Source organism: Maylandia zebra, linkage group LG15 (genome assembly GCF_041146795.1).
Source record: "Maylandia zebra isolate NMK-2024a linkage group LG15, Mzebra_GT3a, whole genome shotgun sequence".
In the NCBI taxonomy this organism is placed as follows: domain Eukaryota; kingdom Metazoa; phylum Chordata; class Actinopteri; order Cichliformes; family Cichlidae; genus Maylandia; species Maylandia zebra.
This window is the reverse complement of record NC_135181.1, coordinates 33010955-33035169: the sequence shown is the minus strand read 5'-3', so window position 1 is coordinate 33035169 and position 24215 is coordinate 33010955. Positions and strand designations below refer to the sequence as shown.

Genomic DNA, 24215 nt, shown 5'->3' with positions numbered 1-24215 from the left:
GCCCCAGTGGTCTGCTGTAGCCAGCCTCATGACTGACTGCTGTTTCACGTGCTCACTCCTAGTTCAACATTTAAAAGCCAGTGATTGTTGTTGTGCACGTTTCAATACAAAATATGCATATACACCTGAAATTCACAGGTATTCCCTACATTACTGCTTGTCATGTCACATTAAAATCATATCCAGTCAATAACCAGGAAACAAAACCACACTGTACACTTTGATGCATTTACTTTTGAGGTCTATGAGTGTTTGAAATTACCCTTCTTGTGGACATCCACATGCACACCTATTTTTTATGAAGACACTGACTTAAATTACACTGCACAACTAAGTGTACATCTTTCAGGTGGACTCCAAGAAAACTTGAGAAAAGTAGAATAACAGACATTCCTCTAATATTTGTACGACCAAACTGCTCCTATGGCAAATGGGGACAGTTTTATTATCAGCTTTTAAAGATTATTTAACACAATAACCTGGCACCAAAATACTACTTTTCTAGTTTAACTGACTGCACACTTTTAACTACAAGGCACATTCACACAGTGCTTTATTCTATACAGTAACCGGGGGAGGAAAACCAACACAGTCACAGCGAAGAGCTCCACACAGAAAAGCCTTGCTGTCCAAGAGGTTTGAACCCCAAACCTTTTCGCTTGTGAGAGTGTAATGCTAATGATCAGGTCAAGTCGACCCAGTAAAAAAAGTTGGTTAACTCATTATTGGGGCAGGTCTGTTGTCCCCCAGTCCAGTGTTCTTATTTACCACTACTGGTGGTGCTCCTGTTAAAAAACCTTAATTTATACGCCTTGGAGAGAAAAAATAAATTAAAACATTAGCAGAATATTGTTCTTAATTAGTATAAAATGCTATAACAAACAAATCAGTGAACCTTAACACAGTTCAAATAAAAATCCTGGTTCTTTCCCAGTGCTTTCAGTCTTCATTGCTCAGACTGGGTAGATAAGTCCTGATTTCATGCAATAACACAAGGATACACAGTAAGACAGGATTGACTGTCTGACCCTTACAGTTTTAGTTGCCTTTAATCAAACTACCACTAATGTATTCACACAAAGATAACCTGGAGGCAAAGTGGACAGGACAGTCATCCACTGAGCCTGGTTGGTAATCCACGCTTGGATTTACGGGAATAGTTATAAGGGAAGACAGTTACTAGGAAAGCTCTATAGGAGAGCTAGAGAGAATCAGAGTCTTCCACAATGGGTCTTTTGGCCTATCCTATCGCAGTTGCATTCTTAGGTGTGTAAAAGTAAATAGCATCAAATGGGCATGGCCTTTGAGGTTTTGTGCCTGACTGTCATGGCAGTAAGTCCGCCTAATTTCCTATTCAGACCACAAGAAGTTGAACTCTGGGAACATGCACACGCAGCACGTGCCCCTGTGGAAACGTTTTCATGTCAAACGTTCCATTCTGGTCACTCGCCCCAGTGACGACAGACCTAGAGGTATCTTCCTTCACACACACACACAAAAGCAGGAAAGGTGAAAAGCTATCAGACAAATGTCTAAAAAATCTGATTACAGAGAGAAATGCCTTTACGCCTCTATGTGGAATTGTACTAATTAAAGAGTAATGCATGGTGCTGGACGCTGTATACACTGAGATGCTTTTGACTGACAGATAATGTGCCACAGGGCTGTTTTTACAGAAAAGGGTGCTCAGTGGACTTTTTGCTTCTTTTTTAAAACATATACGTATAAAATATGGGAAAACACACAAACTCCTACTGTTAAAATGGCCAAATAATCATGTAAACACAGAAGGAAACTCTAAGTGCCTTACAGTTTTACATATGAAGACATTTTCTGGCAGAGAAAAAGCGCTAGTGGAGAAAACACAACTAGCATCCTGTAACATTAAAAATCTGCTGATGAGCACCTTCACAATGATTTTGTCTTCAATCACAAATCAGTTTTCTGAGCCTGTTGGATCTTCCCATTCTTTGGGTTATCTCACGGAAAGTGGGAAAGGTGTGGGCAGGTGTAGCTAATTTTACTAGACCTAGCAAGAAAGCACTTTTATGACTTACTCATAAAATACCAAATAACCTATAAACCAACAAAAACTCTAATTGACTTACAGTTTTTTTGAATGAAAACGCTCTCTGGAAGAGGAATTCCACAAACAACTCCTTCTAACCTTATTTATTTTCTCCATTAACATTCTCAAAGCAGCCATCATATCTATCGCTTGCTCTTTCTTGGCCTGAAACCAATAAAGGTAAATGGTAAATGGACTGGTTCTAATGTAGCACGCTTCTACTCTGGTAGAGCACTCAAAGCACTTTACTTTACTAACATGCCTCATTCACCCATTCATAGAAGAGACCTACTCTACCTCCTGAGCTACAGCGATACCTATGCCTATATCATCACCTCACTTCATAACTCTTTCCCACAGCTTCATGGTATGGCTCATGAATGTATTGTTTTGTAGTTACTACAACTCTCCATATCACCCTGGATCTTGAAAACTGGTACGAGTACACAGTACCATTTCTAAAACATCCTCTCACTCTCCAAGAGTGTGCTATACAATCTGTTCCAAAACCCCCGCTCACTTCCGTCTTCTCCATACCTCTGCAGATATGTAGTTGGGACTACAATCTTCATCCTCTTCTTTCTCCAACTAGCCAACAATAAATTGGCCAGTTGAATTTGACAACATAAATAAAGACATAAATAAAAGGGAGGAAGTATTGCAATTATACAAATGAGTTAGCAACTGCATGACCCGTTTTTGACCTCTGGTTTATGAAGAAACTGATTTTGCTTTAAACCATGTTTGAAAATGAGAAATCACAGCCTGGGGTTCTGGTCTTTTGTGCAAGACATCTGAGGACAAAATACTTGTCAATCACCTATTCTATACTTTTTTAAAGTCTATTAGAAATATCTGATACAAACAAATGCATACTGAGCATACACCACAAATAAGGGAAGTGAAAACTGTGAGCTGCCTTTGCAAGAAATCGTTGCATTAAGGTTGTTTGTGGCCTTTGTTGTGACTGAGTTGTAATAATGATTTGACTGGGGTGGTCAAAGCACACAGTAAGATGTGACAGCTGTTCTTGTTGTTGAAGTATGTCAGTCTAGTCTGGTCCAAATGATATATAGTTATGATACTTTCACTAAACACTTCTCAGTTAGTTTTGCAGGATCATGATCTGTCTTCCAAGAATAATGTTTTCAGATGTAGCTGCAAGGTTCAAGGCCATGTGAACGTGATGTTTGCACCCTAGAATTCAATTCACTTGCAGTCGGAGGAAAATGCAATGATAACACAACACAATGATGCAGCATAACACACGTGTCTGCGCGCACACACACACACACACACACACACACACACACACACACACACACACACACACACACACACACACACCACAAAATAGCAGTTTGTGGCAGAAGTTTGATTAGATGCACAGATGGATGTAAAAGATTTCTTCCCTTCTACTTAGCTTAAATGTGTCAGTCACATCTATTTTATAATATTACTGGTATTACTGCATTCTTCTCTAACATTAGCAAATGATTATTCTGCTAATATACTACCAGCCAAAAGGTTTTTAAGGCCTGTTTAAGGCTTCCTGCATCATTCTTTCCTCCGTCACACACATCAATTGTAATCTGTTCAGTAGGTCTCATGATTGTTATGGAGAAACACAGCTAAGTTGAGTAACGTTTAGCCCCTGAAGAGAAAAATCACATTTGCATAGAAAATCAGTGAAGTGAAAAGGGAAAAACAGCAGAATGTGTGAGTCAGCTTCAGCTTGATTGTATCACATGACAGGTTTTGGTTTGGGGGATTTAAGAAGGTGGAATTGTAATGTGTGACAGTGTGCTATAATGTGCTCTATAAAGTGTTCCCCTTTCTCTCAGTGTCTCAGCAGACTAGCTAACATGCAGTGTGGGTGGAAGGAAGGAGACGGACTAAGTTATGATTAGACTGAGCCCTAGTGGCAGATGCATGTTTTTTCCTATAATAAAAAACATACTGTTCCAGAGAACACTATGATATCAGTGCACTCCAGCATTTCATGTGAAACTAGCCTCTTTCCTCTTTAGCTGAGTCTCAAACCATGAAGGAGATGGGGAAATATCATCCATTAAGTCCTAGTTTTAAAACATTCAATTCAGTCCTATTTCAATTACATTTCATTATATAATGCCAGTTCATAACAACACAACAGTCACCTAGGTGACTTTATATTGTAAGATCTCTATTTTAGCAGGACGACAGCTCCAGAGAAAGCAGAATCAGGATCAGGGAGGGGCAGTAATCTGCTACAACTGGTTAGGAGTAAGGGAAAAGAGGAGAGAGCAGAGAGAGATGGGACAAAAGGCAAACTATAGGAGGAAGGGCCAGTTTATTAATTGCTCCACTACTATATTTAGACAGAGAGTGAAAAGAGGTAAGTGAAGAAGAAATGCTCTGCATCGTGAGAAGCCTAAGCCTATTGAGGCATAACTAGTGCATGGTTCAGGATCACTAGTTATCACTAGTTATATATACAAGGGAATCAAGCATCTCTGATTTGTTGCCTTCTTTCTATCTAAAACCGCACACGTTCTCACAGGCCCCATCTTATCTTAATTAAACACCTCATTCTACCACATCACCCAAATTCAGTCATTTGCTCTCAGACTGCTGGCTTACTTGTAGTTCTTAGTAGTTCTTAGGGTTCTTAGGGAGACTGAGCCTTGAGTTTTGAGGCCCTTCTTCTGTGCAACCAGCTCCCAGTTTAAATTTGGGAAATAGACACCCTGTCTACTTTCAACATTAGGCTTGAAAGTAGGCAGGGTGCCCTAACCATAAGCTCTATGTGCTTTATCCTTTTTTGATAAAGCACATAGTTAAGTTCCTTAACTCACTATGTGTTTATACACCAGTCTGCATTTAATCACCTCCACAGTTTATCCCGTCTTCTCCCATCAACCCCAAACGGTTGTAGCAGATGCAACCTCCCTAAACTTGGCTCTGCTGGTGGTTACTTCCCGTTAAAAGGCAGTTTTTCTTTCCCACTGTCGCTAAGTGCTAGCTAAAATGGGATTGTTGAGGTTTCCTCTGTATGATTGTAGAGTCTTTATCTTCCCAAAAAAGGCTTAAGACTATTGTGACTGTGTAAAGGTGACTGTTGTTGTGATGTGGTGTTATATAAATAAAACTATAATGAATTGAATTGAATAAAAAACATGTCAAATTCAGTCAGTAATGGTGCCAAAACTGTACAAGGAAGGCATGGGCAATTTTTATAGTATTAAACCTCTCTGGAATTTACCTTTAAAGTTATCATAACAATTGTCAAGAATATGGAATCAGCCCCACAGGCATGTTCATTAACACCTGCTACAAGTCTGAAAGGAGGCATAGTAGAAAGGCTTTCCCTACAGCTTAGTGTAGGAAGATCATGTCTAATAGGCATTGAGTTGTTGTTTTCTTTCTTTTTATAAAAAATTGTGACCAAGGATGTAAACAACATGACTGTGTCTGAATCCATGTGAGTCTGCACACTGTGGCATCTTGTAATAAATAAGATTAGTCTCAACTGCTGCTACTACAGTCTAACAGCATTATCTACTGAGGCAGTACACTCAGAGGGAAACTAACATGAAAGCTGTATCATTGTACACAATTAGTGGGGAGCACTCGAGACAGATGACTGTAATCACACTGAGGATAAACACAGTTTTAATTGGAATTATCAAATTAGGCAAAGCGACGGATGCCCCTGGAACTGTTCAAGGTGGCAAATGTCAGCAAGAAGTGTGATGATGATGTTGAGGTAAGTAGAAGCTTCTAATCCAGAGTATGACTATGTCATTAGATAGTCATACTGAGTAAAGTACAAATTAAAATTGCATTCAGTTCTCCTGGAACTCGCAACACTCATCCACATATAATGTCGTTGAATACAACATGCTGATTATTATTGTTATTATTTTAAGAAAGGCTTCACTTCCTTAAATGAAACAGTTTACTTCTCTTTACCCTCATAGCAATAGAGTTTCACTGTCTTAGAAGAGCACATCCATCTATCTGATTTTTAAATACTTCAATTTCTATCTATATCATAGTTAATTGAAGTAAAGGGCAGGGAGGCTGTACACACATTATATTTCAAACGTGATCTATCTGACTGAAACTGTAGATGTTTAACGTTTCCAACCTTTTGTCCTGTTTTGTCCTATTATCATCATTGGAAAATTTTATATAAGATTTTATATAGCTTTTAGAATCTGTTTTAGTTTTGGTGTCACATTAATGGAGTGCCAACCAGGTGCAGTTAGAGTGGATCTAGGATAACACTACAAGCTAGGTTTGGGTCTCAGTTTCAGGCCAAGGCCGATGGCTAGTCTCTTTCAAGCTCCAGAGTGGTCAACCTGCGCACCACTTGAACCACTTCAACACTTCACACATGGATCCTGAAATACTTCGAACTATACAAGCTCAACAGAACCCTAAGAGCCTTCATTGGGAATTAAATGGGGATAAGGAGAACAACCCTAGAGGCCAACTTCAAGCCAGTTGCACAAGTTACCATCGAGTGCAGGATTTATCAAGGAGTGCTCTTTTCCTACTGAACCCCCTTGGCCAGATCATTAGCATGACTGGCTATGGATACTGCCTCCTCTACATGGATGACATCAAGCCAGGAGTGAACAATACATCAATTTTGCTGATCATTCAATGCTGAATGGGAAGAACAACACCTATGCCCTGCTAGTCATCAGATACCTTGCTGGGATAATAGGGCGGTAAAAGCCACTGACATCAAGACAAGAAAGTTCCTCACCTGGTGGGTTTCATCTCAAGTCCAAGACCCTTGCCAAGGGCTGGTGAGTATCAGAACCACTACCCAGAATGAAACATAAAAGATCAATGAATACATCAGGAAGACGGCCACAACCAATCATGTGCTTAGTGAATACTTCACACAGCACAAACCGGGTGATGAATAGAAGCAAGAAGAGGAACCATCGTAGAAGGACAGGCCCCTGCATGGCATGTATGACCAGAAGATAGATGAAGTGGCTGATATTGAAAAATCGTACCAATGACTGGACAAAGCTGGACTGAGGCTGCTACTGAGACAATCTAGCACATAACAACAGGGTGCAAGATGGTAGCAGGCAGGGCATGGAACTCTATAACCAAGCGGCTGACATAGTAGGTCCCAAGGTCCAAATCGGATATGACCCAAAAGATGGTGTTTATATGTATTAAAAAAATCGAGCCACAATCTCGCTGTTCACAACCCACAGAAATGCTGAGATTTTCCTCCAATTTAAATCTTTTTATGAAAGCAAAGGGGCTTAATTAGGATCTCACTACAACAAAGTATGTTGCAGGTCTGCCCTGCGATGTCCAGGGTGTACCTGCGATGAAAGTAAATAAGTGGTCATGGATGAATAGATGAAAAAGTACGCATGATGAGGTTAGAGAGAGCAATTGATCATCTAAAATAAAAGACTCCGCATCTGACCAACTGGACTTCTGTGTGGAAGTGCCTGAAATAAACATTTAAAGTGAGTAATAAGAATAAGATAAGAAGAAGTGCACCAGAAAGGAAACTCCGTGCTCTTTCATACAAATTCCAAATCTCTGGGATTGAACGATTAGGTAAAGACTATAGTTCCAATATGAGCCACATGAGGCCAATTTATTTTGGCTTTGACAGATAGCTTCCCCCTATGTGACATCACAATGTGCTTGTCCATCCAAAAACTCGGACTTGAAGGCTGCAATTTGTGTAGTAGTTAAAACACATATTCAACATGCTCCCTTGATCACAATGATCTGTGTTACTTATGTTCTAACTTCAGTAGGGCTAATCTATGAATTGATAAAACTCTCTGACCTCTATGGCTCATAAGCCTGTTGCATAACCCGTTGAATGCCATTAAATGGTAAATGGCCTGTATTTGTATAGCGCTTTACTAGTCCCTAAGGACCCCAAAGCGCTTTACAGATCCAGTCATCCACCCATTCACACACACATTCACACACATTAAATTCCAGAAATAGTTCAAGAAAAAATACAAATTTATAATTACTCATTCCGTCTTTGAGCTGTTAGTGTCACAGACAAAACATGCTATCTTATGTACTCACAGTAGTGTCTAAACATTTTTAATTGCACTCTCAGTATTCAGCCAACACTGTTAAATCACAAGGTTGATAGCTTTGCAAGCAAACTGCAACACAGGAAGGAACTGAGCATTTAAATGCAAATCCAATTTTTCTTCACACCTTCAAGAAAGATGGATGATTTTAAACAGAACATCCTCTGCATTTTTCATTTGAACACCAACATAAAATCATCCCAGAAGTGAATTGCTTCTATTAAGACTATGAATTGAGATTCTTGCCAAACTGTTTTTTGGGGGCTTTCCACTCTTACCACAGAAAGTTCACAAACATCCATGCCTGAGGCTTTTCATTCTCCATGGTACTGATAAAGCGAACGGCTTTTTATAAGGTCACTAGGCTGCTGATATCGATCCTGAGATAATATATGCAAGACATCCATGTCTGAGACATTCTGCTGATGCATACAAATGCTGAGGTATGTGGAAGCGTAATCAGAAAGAAAGACACTTTGCCCTGCTTCCTCACACCTCAGATGTTTCAAAAAGTTGTTTGTGAAATGAATTGATACAACCAAGACAAAAACTGTGGTATTTTGCAAAAATAATAATAATGTGTAATTGTGTAACTTTATTAGCAGTGTCCTCCTGAAATGTGCCAACAACATTGAGATTAAAATCCTCATCTCTGCCCTAAATGCTCTCTGGTCGCTATGGTAACACGTAAATATGTCTTTCAAAATAAGACACACAACTACAACACAGGAAAAGACCCAGGGAAACCGAGTTAACGATAAATACCCCGAAAACCATAAATTTCACACCCGATCATCAACTCTTGCGCCGTGGCACCAAACGACTCAGTCACTGAACTAGACTACATCTGCTAGACTACTGATTTCATTTTCTGGGCTGAGGATGAACCTACTTTGTATCCTTCCATTAAACGTCCTCAACAGCTCTTCATCCCAACCCAAGCTCTGCGTCCTCTTGAAGTGTTCTTGCTGTTGAAACTGATTATAGACTACAGACCATAAACCTGCATCAGTCTGCAAACAGCCTCACTAACACCATGACTCTTATCTCTCAGTTTTGGAAAGGTCCTGACAGTGACCTTAGCCACATCACTGAAAAAAACAGACCTTTAAAAGGCCAATAATGTGGAGCCCGAGCTGAATGGAAATCATCAAAGACAATGAGAAGAATCTGATAAGAAGGTCAGCATCTAAATAGAAAGTGCACCGACATCGAGAAAATATTATGAGTGAAAGCTTGAAACATTTGTCTGCTGCATAAAGGCATCTAAACTGATGGTTAACAGTGTTAGCCACATGTTTTCTAACCATATTCTAGACTCTTCTTCAAATACTCTGTGACATTTTGGTTTTATATCACATAAGAATCAAGAAGCTATTTATAGTTGTATTCCACTACAATTGGTCTCGAAAAATCTGCTGAACAAAGTCGTGTAAAGCAACAGAGAATATTATCCAGAGTTATGGCTGCATTTCACCAAAATACAGCAACTTTCACTGAACCAAACACCTGCATAAGAGTTTACTTACTTCTTCTGTCATCTTTTCATTCAACACAAAGACAGAAAAACAGATAATATTCATAACAATAAAGTGGTGCCAGTTGGCATTACCTCAGAAAGGCATCAGCATACATCCAGTCATCTTGTTATTCCACTCTTTGCTCTGACAACTTTGTCAAGTCTCTCACTGTGTGTTACCAACAGAATCTGAGCCTATCAATGTTTGTGGGAGGTGAGTATGACTGAGCAAGTGAGCTATGCGTAAGTGTGTGTGCGTGTGACAGTTGTGTATGTGTTTGTGTGATGGCATGCTAGAATATTTTTGGACTCTGCCTGCTTAAATGCAGCTTGCATGAATCATGACTTCCCACATAGTAGGTCAGTGAGTGGGGTGAGTCATATTGCTGTCTTATATGGTAACACACTGCACATGTGATAGCAGCGCTGGGGTTATCTATAGACTCAGCTTACTGCCTCAAATGTCTGAAGCAGAGCTGCTGCGTCTCAAACCTAATCCCAAGTCTAATCTTTTCTTTTATTGTCAACATTTCAGAATTCTAGTTTTGAGCAATTGCCAAGTATTTTGGTGTGACTCTGACCCACTTTGGTTTCCAGAGGCACAGCTTTATCCTTAAATCTGACGACTGCACAACAAGCACAACAGTTGCCACAGAGCATGTATATGTATATGCACTAAATCTAGAAAGAATATTGCATCTTATGACGATGACAAGGTACACCTGCGCACCCAAAAAATCTGCTTGTCTTAACCTCTTCCTGTGTAATTGAGAAAAACAACAAGGGAACAAGTTTGCAGACTGCTTGCAAGTAACTGATGATGGAATAAAACACCCAAAAAGTGCAGAAAAGAAAAGCAGCCTGTGAGAGATTGGATTAGAGCATGTGCAGAGCTTTCCAACATACATTTTGAGAAGGAACAGATGCACAAATTATGCCAGTGATTGTCAGGAAAAGTGATTGCCCAGAACCAGCCTGTGTTCTGTATTACTAAATAAGCCCAGAAGAACAGATAGAGTGAACAGAAGTGGACGGGCTACATGATACAATAAATTCTATGCGTGCACAAAGAGAAAAAATTCAACTGTCAGGTTCACAAAGACTCATGCGCAAAACCCTCATGGAAATAAAAGCAAGTGGAAAGTCTCCCCACAGGAAAGAGTTGACACAGATGCTTCGCCCACGTCAAAACCTTCAAAAGCCATGGCTGGATGCATGTGGATGTGTATGTGGGCGTGTGTACATGTGTGAGTGGGCTAGAGGGCACAAGCATGCTGAGATAGCAGAGAAAAAACATTTTTTCACACATTGCTCTCGCATGTGTGACATCTCGAGCTTTAAGAATACACATAAGTGATGTTTTATAAATGTTAAGCACGGGAAAAAATGTGCAAAACTATAGTGGTACAATGCAAATATCCAGCTGAGATCTGAGGGGTGAAGAAATGAAAGACACCATGTTAATCATGTGACTGATCACTAATATCCTGCTCAGTGAGCACAAAGAAATGTCCGACATTGCTAAAAAGGAGCTGGACACCATATTCTTCCTTGATTATCTACTTTGTGTCATCATCTTGCTTTTGCAATTTCTGAGTACTCAGAAAAGACCACAGGTAAGCGTGGGAGTAGGCCCCACTCAACTGTTGATCATCCATTCACTCAGTTCATTCGTTTCACATGCATTTTGCAGGTTTTGTATTCATCCAAATTCTTGTCCAGAGCATTAATTAAACGCATTAGAATTCTGACTTCTTTCAGTCCAGTCCATTTAGGGTCTTGCAGAAATAAATTGCTGTGTTTCAAAAGCAATCTTTAAAGCAGGTAATAAAAATGAAGGCCATCCTTTAGCATCTCTGCTCTGATGTCCAGCAGCTCCATAAGACAATTCTGCTTATTCCAGTGATCTGATCTTGTGTCACTAGTTTTTATGCCAACAGAAATATGATGCACATTACTGCAGTGATGTAACTGAGGTGTTAAGACTAACTGGTCTGAATTGTCCACATTAGGAGGCTGCAGAGATTTTGGACTTGTGCACATCAATCAGGAAGCCCTCAATTTTGAGTTTTGTAATAACTGTTTGTCTTTTTTTCTTCTTTTTCAAAATTGTCAGAAGTCAAAACCCAAATTGAAAGTAAAACTAAGTTCATTGCACAGCAAGACTTATATAAACAATAAAAGGTCCAACACAGCTAGCCTCCATATGTTTGGAAAAAGTCATATTTGTGTCACATGAAGACATTACACCCCAGACTGTCTTCTAACCATTTTCCACAATTCAAAGTGACATTTCAGACAGAACAATAGTCTGGAGATTCTTATTATCTTGTGCTTACTTCTTCGCCTTTGACACGCCTACTTCTATGTTATTGGGGTGATCCCTACAAATCTGCTGAACAACCACTGCTGTCAGTTTTCTCTGCCTGCAGTAAAGTCAGTGTGGGGGGAGGCTGCATAACATTCACACACCCACCCGGCGATTGGCCATACCAGGTTAGATGACCTCTGCAGTTTTGTGTGGGAGAGCTAATTTGGGAGGTGATGTTATCCTGAAAACATATGCGCACAAACACACGTGTGCACACGCACCTTCATGTGCACAAGCACCTTCATGTGCACACACACAAATAAAATTACCACAATACCGCTTACACACAGCTTCTCTGTTGTTAGAGGAGATTCCTTTTTTCTCAGTATGTCTACACAAGAGGTTCATTTTGACTTGGACAGCAAACCACCACTCTTGGTTAGTAAACTAGCTACTTTTTCTAATACTTATGGTGATAAATAGGTTCCTGGACGCACGTCTGAAAGTTGACTTCTTTGATTTTCTTTAGTGGGCTGTGTGCAGACCGATATATTGCGTTTCCTTTACCTTTGCGTTTCCATCTCTGATGTTGATTTTAGATTTTTTTAATCACACGAGTCATGAAAAATGGAATTGGAATTCATTTTCTTGAACAAAAGGAAATGGTACCTTTTGGATAGATCCTGGATTCACTAAACTACTTGATTAAGTTTAGGATTCGATCATTGTTTAGCATAGCAACTCCCCCATATTCTTGGTGCTCTGAAAAGCAGCTGCAGTGGGAAAACAAGAACTTAAAAGAAAAGATTTATTACAAATGTATTTGTGAGTAGTATAAAAAGTAGAAGAAAAAAAATTTTTTCCCTAAAATTTATAAAATAATGCTTTGTTGTATGGAAATGTACTTTTTACACTGGATCTTTTCAGTGTTATATGAAAATGAAAAAAACTGGATACTTGGCTGTGATAAAAAATACGTGTAAATACCTCTGTGGGAAACTCTTGACGCACTCACTAGTGCTTTTCCTTTTTGTTTTCACTTTTAAATGTTAACACGACTCCGCCTGAGTAATCACCATGTGCTGATAGTAGTCTGTCAGAAAACATACTGTGATATTGATGCCACTGCACTGAGTGCAAATGCATTGTAATATATTATAGTATCAATCAGACTGTAGCGCTCACAGCCACTATAGTGCTGCGAAAGTATACTTTTCTCAGTCTTCATATGCAGCATGTATCTGTGGTTTCTGTAACCGCTGATCATATTTCACAGCAATCAGTGATGCTTGGCTGTCTCAAACATATGCAAGATATTGCAGGTTTCACACAAAGCAATCATTAGTCAGCTGATTTGAACGAGTTAAGCTAAGGCATCTCTAAACATGACTGTAAAGTGATGCTGTTGCAGAATGACTCAAAATCTAGCACTGTACTACTTTAGCCTGTGCATACCAAGTAAAAACTAGTAGATACCACTAACAATACAGTATATCCATCTATATATATATATATATATGCATTTAGGCAAGTGCAGAGGTGTAACATAGTTCAGCCAGAACTGTCAAAATACGCCAACTCAAGTCCCAATTCCCTCACATCTAATGCTATGGCACAGACTGAAAGGTTATGGTTTGAAGTGTGCGCAGATGTGACACAGAGTGCGGTTTAGTGGCTTTTGGGCAGCAGTATCGATGACTCATACTGAGAAGAGAAAGCAGTGCTTATTGATTAGACCCCTTTGCACAACCAAGCACCACAAGTCACAGTGGAAATAGTCATAGGCTGGAGGAACTGTATCTCCAGCCTACTGTGCGTGTGTGTGATGTTTGAGGTGTTATTTGGTTTTCATCATTTGGTTATGAAATGAAAAAGGGAGATATTGGCAACACTGAGTTATAGATATATCTCTAAATCATGGAAATAAACATAGCCCGTGTTTGTGCAGTTGTGCCTGTGATGTTGTCTGTTTGATAGAGACATTTGCACATTTCAGATCTTTCATAACAAACAGGAGGTAAAGCAGTGGCCTCAGTCATACACCCGTTCCAGAGCAATTAGTGTGTTGGTACCAAACCTGTGATTTATCTGCACAGAGGTGGTCCAGCTGTGTCATGGCGCCATTAGAGCAATCTGTTCAAGCAAACTGTAGCAATCTGACTGCTAATATTTGCTGTGCACTTTCACATTATGTTAGTACACAGTGTGGGTATAGAAAACTGACTGCTACTGTACACTTTTTCATACAATCGCATAGCATTCAATAAAAAAAAGCCTCTTTGATAAGACATTGAAAAAATGTCAACGTAATCACAATCTATTATCTGAAACAATCTATACAAATAATTATGAATTAATTATGAATTAATGAACCACACAAATTATTAGAAAGTAACAGACTACTGTGTGATTTCAGCTGACACAGTTTTTGTTTCTAATTTTGTTTATATGAAATGACATATTGAAAGCTTTGTTTGAGCCCTTACAAAGACAGATGTGTGTCAAGTCATTGAATTTTCCACAGGTGGACAACAAGTTGTTGTAATATCTGACAGATGAACAAAGGAAACAGGAAGCGTCTGACCTCAGTTTTAAGTTTCATGGCAAAGGTTGCGAATACTTAAATACATGTCATATTTTCTAGTTTTTAAAAAACTAAATTTGCAAGGATTTCACTTTGTCATTATGGGGTATTGTGTAGAATTTTTTAATCCATTTTGGGATAAGGATGTAAAATGACAAAACCTGGAACAAGTGATGTGTGAGTTTTGGGATGCACTGTATGTGGCCTTATAGAAGCAGCAGCAGGCTAGATAACTTGGTTATAGTCTTTGCTCTGCAAAGATCTGTTTTAATCTCTATAACTATGAATTTCTGTTTCATTAAACAGGGCTTTGTAACAAGTTCAAGAAGAATCACAGGCTGCAAAAGCAGGCAGGTATATCGCTTGGGCAGCACTTGAGTTCACTACAACAGTGTACGCTCTGTCCACAGCACAGGGGCTGATGGCATATAGGTTGCACAATAAGTGTGATTGATTTTTCCATCATGGCTTGAAATTACTAATCCAATAATTTGTTGAAAGAACCACATCCAGAGGAAACTGCAGAGCTGTGTGTTTTCACACATTGATCATCTTCTGCTGTAATTTTATATATGATGCACTTTTGTTCTCCAGTATAACATAATGCACCCATACAGCCCCAATGACTCTGCAGCTTGTGAGGGTAAATAAGCCAGTGCTATGTCATTTGTTAGTGTTAGTTTTATAGCTGAGAGCAGCAAGGCTGACTGATGAATATCATGTCAAGCTTTGAGTTCACATCTCCACCTGTCAACACATCCCTATAAAAACAAACACAAAACTATATAATAAAAGAAATATCTCCTGATACGAGAAAACACTTACTTTTCTGGCTGTAAATATTCCTTTCACTTTGATATTAATATAATTAATGTATATATAATATTAATGCCATACTATATAGCATTTTGCATTGTTGGAATGGTGACTATAGTGTTTCTAAACTAATGACCAATGGCTCTAAAATAGGTAGCCAGCTAAAGTTAGCTTCAATTAACTTTAACAATCATTTCAATTTCAATTCAATTCAGTTTTATTTATACAGCGCCAAATCACAACAACAGTCGCCTCGAAGTGCTTTATATTGTAAAGTAGACCCTACGATAATACATACAGAGAAAAACCCAACAATTATATGACCCCCTATGAGCAAGCACTTTGGTGACAGTGGGAAGGAAAAACTCCCTTTTAATAGGAAGAAACCTCCGGCAGAACCAGGCTCAGGGAGGGGCGGGGCCATCTGCTGGGAGATTTGTCGTCCTTATTAACTATTCTAGCTAAAAATACATAGAACTGCATTGCTTTGTATGCTTTCAACCAGTGTATGAGGTGCTATTTTCCAAAATATATAAGGTTTGTAAAACATCACCAAAGAGCTCTGGTAGGAATTCTGGTGTTTGTGGTGTTTAAAGTATTGCAGTGTGCGCTGCCACAAATGATAGTGAGGATGATTTCAAGTGTGTTCACATATTTTTGTTGTCTTCTTTTAAGAGATAAGGGCTTAAACATATTCAGTTCAATGTAGTGTCCAGTACTGGAGGAGTTGTTTCCCCCTTTAGAATGTGCAGCTTTTAAGCTAACATCCTATAGTATTATGAAACCCACAAAGCTAGCTAGCTGGCATTTGTGGCTTCTGTGCAGATGTGCTGTGGCTGATTTGTGCAATATTGTGTTATATTGGTGCTTTTTCAGTCTGAGACAGTTCTGGGTTAAATGATTCATGATTTAAATTCACATTAAATGACACACATTACACATTAAGTCCACCAGCTTTACACTTAAATCTCTTAAGACTATTCTGTTTCTCAGTGGTCACTCACAAATACTGAAACGTACTGTCCTCCATCTTAAAGGTCACCTTCTGCTGCCACTCCCACTCAGCCTCAAGTCAAGTGCAGAGCAAACACTACACTGATTGATGGAGTAGGAAAGCTTTCCTCCCAGATCAGCCCCGTTGAACCTCTGGGGAAGAAAATGCAGACGCAAGCTGCTGCTATTTGTGGATGAGAGACAGCGCTGGCTAAAATGACATGTTGGACCACAGTCTGCGGGAGGAGGTTAGCTTTTCTAGTGGCACACAGTTCTTGGAAGGCATGATTGATGCACATCTCTGCTCGACCGTCTTAATCGTTTTAGCCTGTCTGTGGCTGTGTAGCCATAGTGTCCATGTAGCCACAGTGTCCATGGCCTGTGAGAAGGCCACTCTTAAGCTCCAAATGGGGCTAAATGGCCCTTCTTTATTCTGCTGCTGTTTCCTGACTGAGGTCAGCCTCTCTCCACACCGCAAATTACTCCCTAAAAAGCTGGCAGACAGGGCTGTGCAGAAATTGCCATTTATTTGTTTATAGGTTGAACTGTGCACTAAGACCCCTATAGTAAAGGCTATTTTTAGCTGCCTAATCCTTCAATAGATTTATAATCACTCAGGCTTGGCCAAACAGCAAAAATAAACACAAATATGTAGACTGGGTTTGTAACTGACCTGTCATCGTTTTTGCACTGCTGCTTTTATTCAAGAAAAAGACCCTTTGCATCATATAGACCTACTTATGAACTGCCAGATGTCAGCCTTATTGTGGAACCCGAGATAATTTCTGGGATATAAACCATGATTCTGAACAATAAGTAACTGGGAAGAGTAGCAGTGTTTGTAATGGAGAGTGCAGACTGTATAAGGTTTACAACTGTTTCATTTTCTCTCATTTTAAATGTATTTGTGATAGATGGAGGCAGTCGAAACCATCCAGTAAAAAACTTAAATACTACTGACTACTGATGCCTTGAGGCACAATGATTGAAATGTAAACTAGTGATGTCATCAGTCAACTCTTAAAGGGAACCCCGACTACTACTAAGTTACTCTAAATATGTTACAAATGATCTCCACTACATACTTGAGAATAACTACAAATTTTATTTGTTATTCATTAAATCTTTGTTGTTTAAAACTATTTTGGAGCCGTGGGAGTGGCCATGTTTTTTCGCACACAATGCATTCTGGGACGATGACGTGTTTTGGTTGTCGGCAGTATAGGTGCTTTCGTTCAGATAACCGGTTTTGTTTTTATAGTGTAGCAACCGTATTAATTAACTTGCCTATTAGTGACCTGGTTACGACTTGGTAGACCAGCACTATCCGGTCTTTGAGTTTGACGTTATTAGCCATGTCTGGGCCCAAACTCCGCTGCAAAAGTCAAATGATCACTGCAGCATTACTGAGAGTTGAAAAACTGTCTAAATGTGTTCATTTGTAATAAAATGATCAGTGTGCCTGCTCTGCCAGGTGTAACAATTAAGTTTAACATCCAGGCATCCATGAAAACTGAATTTTTGACATTTAACTGAGTTAGAAGTTAGCAGGGAGTTACCTCATTTGCTTCCATCTAAATATAATATACCATGTTCTGACTGAGAGATTTATTAAACAAATTAAAACGTACAGCTCTGCTATCACTTCCAACATAAATGACGACAGGAAAGTAAACAGCAGCAACGTTTGTAGGGTTACTGAAGTTGGGCTAGCTGGTATATAATGATGCGCTACGTGACCGCTAGTGCGACAAGCTATGCTAGCATAACATAAACAATAAAGCTGGAGGACGAATGCTAACGAACGGAGGACTTTTTCCACTCGATAAAAGTTAATGTGAGCGTCCCCACATTAGGGGCAAATGCAATCGCATGGCAGGATGCTGTAAACGGACCAAACGTCAGTCAGGAGAACCACCGAGATAATCCATCCACAATACAAGGTTAGTCATTAATATACTGCTGCATGGCTGTAGTTACATCATAAGGGTTTAAAAACTGAGCTTTAAAATGATTCGCGGTAATAAAAACCATGAGAAGCCAACAGTGATCACTGACTGTTTTTAGGGGCTTGTTGAGATTAAATCGAACAAGATACAAAGCATTAAAACATGTTAAAAACACAAAAGTCTTATTAAATGCAGAACACTTTGGGCCCAGAAGCAGGATTCATAATGTTATCACTTAAAGACTGGATACCGGTCATGGAGGCTAACAAGGGCTGCCCAAAGAACATCTGGATTAAGACATACGGCTTCAAAAAGTTTTGGTGCTTTACAACAAACCTTCTCAGTCGTCGTTGCCATTGGCAAGCAGTAGCCGCATAGATACCAGTAGTTTTCCCTGACTCTCGCATCCTCGTGTGACGGATTGTTTTCATCTTCATCTAAACTAAGTACTGATTGACTATTTTCATTCTCTCTCTCGGATTACTCTGGTTCAAACTGGAAAGGTTGAACAGAAGCCATTTCCAGTGCGCTGCTAACTGTGAACTGGATGCGGTGCAACCGTATGACGTCACTACCCAGAGTGCATTGAGAAGTAAATAACAATGGTGGCCTACTGGTAAATCGGTTTTATATAAAATGTGCTTAAAAGGAAAACATTTGGCGTATTTTAATACCACATATGTGTTATTGAAAGCACAGTACATATTTTAGCGCAAACATGTCTTAATAGCCGGTGTTCCCTTTAACCTTTTTCAGCCTAGGAGTCCCTACACCAGTCCAGACCAAAAAGTACTTTAATGCATCTGCAGGCCACTACCAAAACAGACATCTACACTAATGATCTACCCTTTTTTGGGTGGATGAGCAGGTCAGAAGAAAGAAGGCAGCTCAAGTTTCACTGGAACTCGAAAGAGGTCATTCATTGGTTTGTGCAGCACACTTTACGGCAAGGTGCCACTTGAAAATTACAAAACCAAACTGTTTGTTGAAGAGATTCTGCACTCAGTCGGTGATTCCAACTCTTCCAGTGTCTGATGGCGTCATTAATTTGCTTGTGCAACTTGTAGAAATGCCTCTCCTGCTTTGCACAAACTATATGAAGCACATTTTCTCCTCTGTAATTGTAACTATTTATCTATGATCAGATATAGACTGTACAAACTTTTATTAGCATCCAGTTTTATCCCTAATTAGTCAGTGTCATCATTCACTGTCAGGAACATTAATCTGCTGGGTATGGTCTGAAAGGACATAACCATTTAAAATTTCCTTACAATGAAACTCCAAAGATACGAGTGTTGTACTGTTGTTTTTCAAGGATGAATGTGTGAGCAAAGTTTACTGCTCACATAGTTTAGCAGTTCCTCACTTGCTTTTTGAGGAATTTTCCACACCCCTCCAGACTATACCTGTCAGAGTAACAGCCCTGAGTGACTCAGAGTCTATTCAACAGACCTCCACTGACTTCAGGTTATTTGAGGGAAGTGCTAATGTGACCTCAACAATAGCTGGAACATTCCATCTTAAATCATCAAATATTTAGAACATGCTTTGCTTGAAAATCTCAGATTTGTCAAAAAATGTTATATTACATAAGTTAAATTATTTATAAGTTTTGACACATGAAATTGTAGCTTCATATATAAAATACTTAAAAAAATGCTACTTCCACCCACTTTGAGAGCAAGTCATGATGCTACAAAAATTCAACATGAACATGACTACTCCTGGATTAAATATGATAACTTGTGCCTGATTCCTGCTTACCTACCTATAGCAGTCACTGCATTATGTTTATACTTGGCTGAGGGAATTCCTTAGTGTGTGTGTATCTATCTATCTATCTATCTATCTATCTATATATATATATATATATATATATATATATATATATATATATATATATATATATGTATATGTATATGTATGTATATACAGAGGTGTGGACTCGAGTCACATGACTTGGACTCGAGTCAGACTCGAGTCATTAATTTTATGACTTTAGACTTGACTTGAAAAAATGTTCTAAGACTTGTGACTTGACTTGGACTTTTACACCAATGACTTGGGACTTGAATTGGACTTGAACCGGTTTACTTGAAAAGACTTGATATTTCACCCCAAATATAAAATTTAACATGCATATTATATAGAGATTGAAAATGTGACGTCATTCAGGGATAAACCGCAAAGGATTCTGGGAACTCGTGGCAAGAGGTACTAGCGCACGCAGGCTTTCAATTGAAATCAGTCACACAGCGATAAAAAGAAACACAAAAATGTCAAGAAGCTTTTGTATTATTAACTGCAATAGCCGGTCGCATGACAGCCACGGGAAGCCGACGGGTAAAGAGATCGGTTGTTATCGGATTACGTCGTTGAAGAGAAATTGTTCAAGCCATGTTTCCGAAGTGACAAACAGGCGATGGATGGCCTGGATTGCAGCCATTCAAAGATCAAATATAACGTCCCAGAACACTCCAGCTCACAGGTTAGTCTGCTCCAAGCATTTACACGAAGGTCAGTGTTTTTTAGTAGTTAATACGTCATTTTCATAACATAATTGGTGATATAGGTTACAAGGAAGTCTGGCGCTGAACAGAAATTGTCGCGCTATGCTCCTTTATTTATTGTGCATAAATAGTGAATTGTCCTGACACAATATTGCGTTTCGCTTCTGTTATTATGGTACATTGACAAAAACATATACTTTTATTCACAGGATAAAACAGGTTTTTTGTATCACTAACTGCCCAGTACGATTACAGCATACAGTATTATTGTCACTGCTACATTTCTGTGATGGGTACCAGAAATTATTTCCACTACTAATTAATTACCCTTGAGCTCAAAGGTCCTATTAATAAACGGTTAACGAATGTGTATTTATGAAGACAATTTGTGAGACTGGTAAACTTATGATAGGTACGATGGTCTTTCGTTCTACACGGTGCATTTCAAGGTCCTGTACCCATCCGGCGGTAAACTGTACCTGGGCTTGTTGCAGTGACCTGAAGTTACTAAACTTCATGAGTGTATGCACTCACTCCAAGAACCGTATAATTATAAATATGCATATAAATATGCTAAGATGAGATAGCTGACTTCATCTAACTAGCAAATGTTGTCCAGGCTACGTTGGTGATGCAGTTTTTTTTAATATGTATGATATTTTTGTCATGCGATTTTAAAGCCGGTCCTACAACCGCATCCAAGAATAACATGCAGCTTATCTCAGAACTGTCGGTGAAAATTATTCTTGGAGCTAGGTTTAATTGAGCTGCATTTTAAAGAGGTGCAATTTCACAATTTGTGTATATTTTCTAAGTTCACTATTTTGTCATGTGTTGAGAAAAACACAGATTTAAAAATTACATGGTCTAAGATTTACATTTAGCATATAACTGCAACATGCTTTTTTCGGGGTTTTTTTGTTTTTTTTTTAAAGACTCGAAAGGACTTGAAATTCAAAATTTCAGACTTGTGACTTTACTCGGACTTTTACACCAGTGACTTGAGACTCGACTCTGACTTGCCTGACATTACTTAAGACTTGACTTGAGACTTGAGGATAAAGACTTGAGACTTACTTGAGACTTGCAAAACAATGACTTGGTCCCACCTCTGTGTATATATATATGTAGACAATACATATTCTGTTGTATTTTTAAGTTTTGCTATAATTATGTTTACGTGTGAAAACATTTACATTTTAATGCTTTAAAGTATATTTTAACTGGAATGTTAACCTGGATTATCAGACACTCCAGGACCGTGTGTCTTGAAAAGGCTGATAGATTAGGTCTTGGAAAAAAAATATGAACATTTTTAACTCATATTTTCTCAATTATAGTTGGAGTGAAATCTGAAAACTCTAGAATTTTCTTCTATTTGATAGGGCAATCCACTGATAATGTATTTTTTGCTCAGTCTAGGATGACAGTTAAAACATGTTTTATTAACTGTTGTTAGCAAGAATTCCAAGTTAAAAGGTATTCTATATGCTGTATCCCATTAAAGAATTGTCATTGGTTGTAGAGTGACTTTTCTGACTGGTTGGTTGGTATGGGCTCAAAATGTGGTCATAAATATTTTGTACTTGTAAAAAAGATTTGTGTGTGCGTAAAAAAGATTTGTATGTGTAAAAAAGATTTGTGTTAGAAAAAAAGCCCCTGCAAGTTACAAGTACGGATTTTTGACCCTATTTTTCTTCCCTTCATCTGATTGGTCAATGTCATGTCAATCACAAATGTAACAATCCAATCAGAGAGCAGATGGGTTTGGCTGTCGGAGGGGCGCTTTTTTGAACTGCAGGTCCTTGAAGGGTGATACCGTTTGAAGCTGGAGGATCGCTATATAAATATCCGATAGTAGCTAGGTCCCCTAACTTTCAGTAGCTGTTGAAAGGAAAAAGTTGTGGTATATCAGTGGTTAGAAATAACATTATTACTTTAGGATTAGTTTAACACAAAGTCAGGGCTGACCCAGGACCATTGCTGTGAGTCACAGTGCGCAGCATAAAAGTCCTTTCACATCGGACGCAGGATGTGCTGCTAATGCTAACTGCTAACTAAAAGCAAAGGATCCAGAATTTGTTATGCTGGCTGCTGGGCTCTGTGGGTTTTTGCAGCAGCTCTACCTGTACTAGATGCACCTGCTCCATGTCTTTTCTATCTCTGACTTTATGTCCTCTACAAGACTTTGTTTTTTTTGCTAGTTCTGCAAATGTTCAATAAAAACATGTATGCTAATTCATAACGAAGAAAGCTTTGTAATGAAGACTGTCATTTCCAAAACACTGCCCGCCCCCACCCCGCGGTCCGCAGCGCTGTTGAAAAGGCTGTGGAAGTCCCTGTATTAAACATGTAGACCTGTGACATAAAAATCACCAAACTCGGACGACCACAGACTGTTTTTCTTCGTGGTGATGAAGGAAAACGCTGGGTTGGCATGTAAAAGGGCATTTATTCCTTTCAAAGACCTGCAGTTCAAAAAAAGCACCCCTCGACAGCCAAACCCATCTGTTCTCTGATTGGATTGTTACATTTGTGATTGACATGACATTGACCTATCAGATGAAGGGAAGAAAAATAGGGTCAAAAATCCGTACTTGTAACTTGCAGGGGTCTTTTTTCTAAGTCCACACACAAATCTTTTTTACACATACAAATCTTTTTTACGCACACACAAATTCTTTTTACACATACAAATCTTTTTTACGCACACACAAATCTTTTTTACACATACAAATCTTTTTTTACCAGTACAAAATATTTATGACCACATTTTGAGCCCATAGGTTGGTTCAATGATTGATTGTAATCTGCAACCCACATGGGTACAGAGCCCATGTGGGTTGCAGGGGATCAAATGCTTATTTCAGTCAATGACGTGTGAATCAATTTATAACTTTTACGCAATATTTTTTCCCCTGTACTTTTGGTCAATATTTTGTCTTTGTATTTTAAAATAAAACTATCATAAAAATTACAAAATGTCCATTTCTGTTTCTGTTTCCTTGAGCAAACTCCCCTTCCCTCACTCTATAACTTTAATACATTTTACATCAGATTATTCTGAAGTCTTTCACGTCCTTTGTGTCAAGTCACAACAAACACTTTATTGCGAGGTGGTAGGGCTGGGAGGCAGGGGAGGGCCTTAAAGTTGACTCATAAAACTCACAAAGCACCAGGGTTGCCATATGACATATATCGCCTACCATTCTAACACACAGAGAAACACACATTCACACTGCTCTGAAGGAGGTGGAAGCTGTGGCAGTGGAAGATTAGTTCGTTTGGACTTTATTTCACTTCCCCATTCCCACACAAATAGCACAGTGCAGTTTGAAGACATTTCTACACCCATGCAAGACATCCCTACTGC

At 39.0% G+C, this 24215-nt stretch overlaps 1 protein-coding gene across 3 annotated transcripts in view; it reads right to left on the bottom strand.

The window, feature by feature from the left end:
• bach2b (BACH transcriptional regulator 2b) overlaps positions 1-24215 on the bottom strand; it is a 105547-nt gene that overhangs the window by 42043 nt on the left and 39289 nt on the right. Inside the window, exon 1 of one of the 3 annotated variants that reach the window (XM_004564710.5) lies at positions 9770-10112. The exons of the other annotated variants lie outside the window; for them this stretch is intronic. The gene's annotated coding sequence lies outside the window, so the exon portion shown is untranslated. Of the gene's footprint in view, positions 1-9769; positions 10113-24215 lie in introns of those variants that run through there. 3 annotated transcript variants of the gene reach the window in all.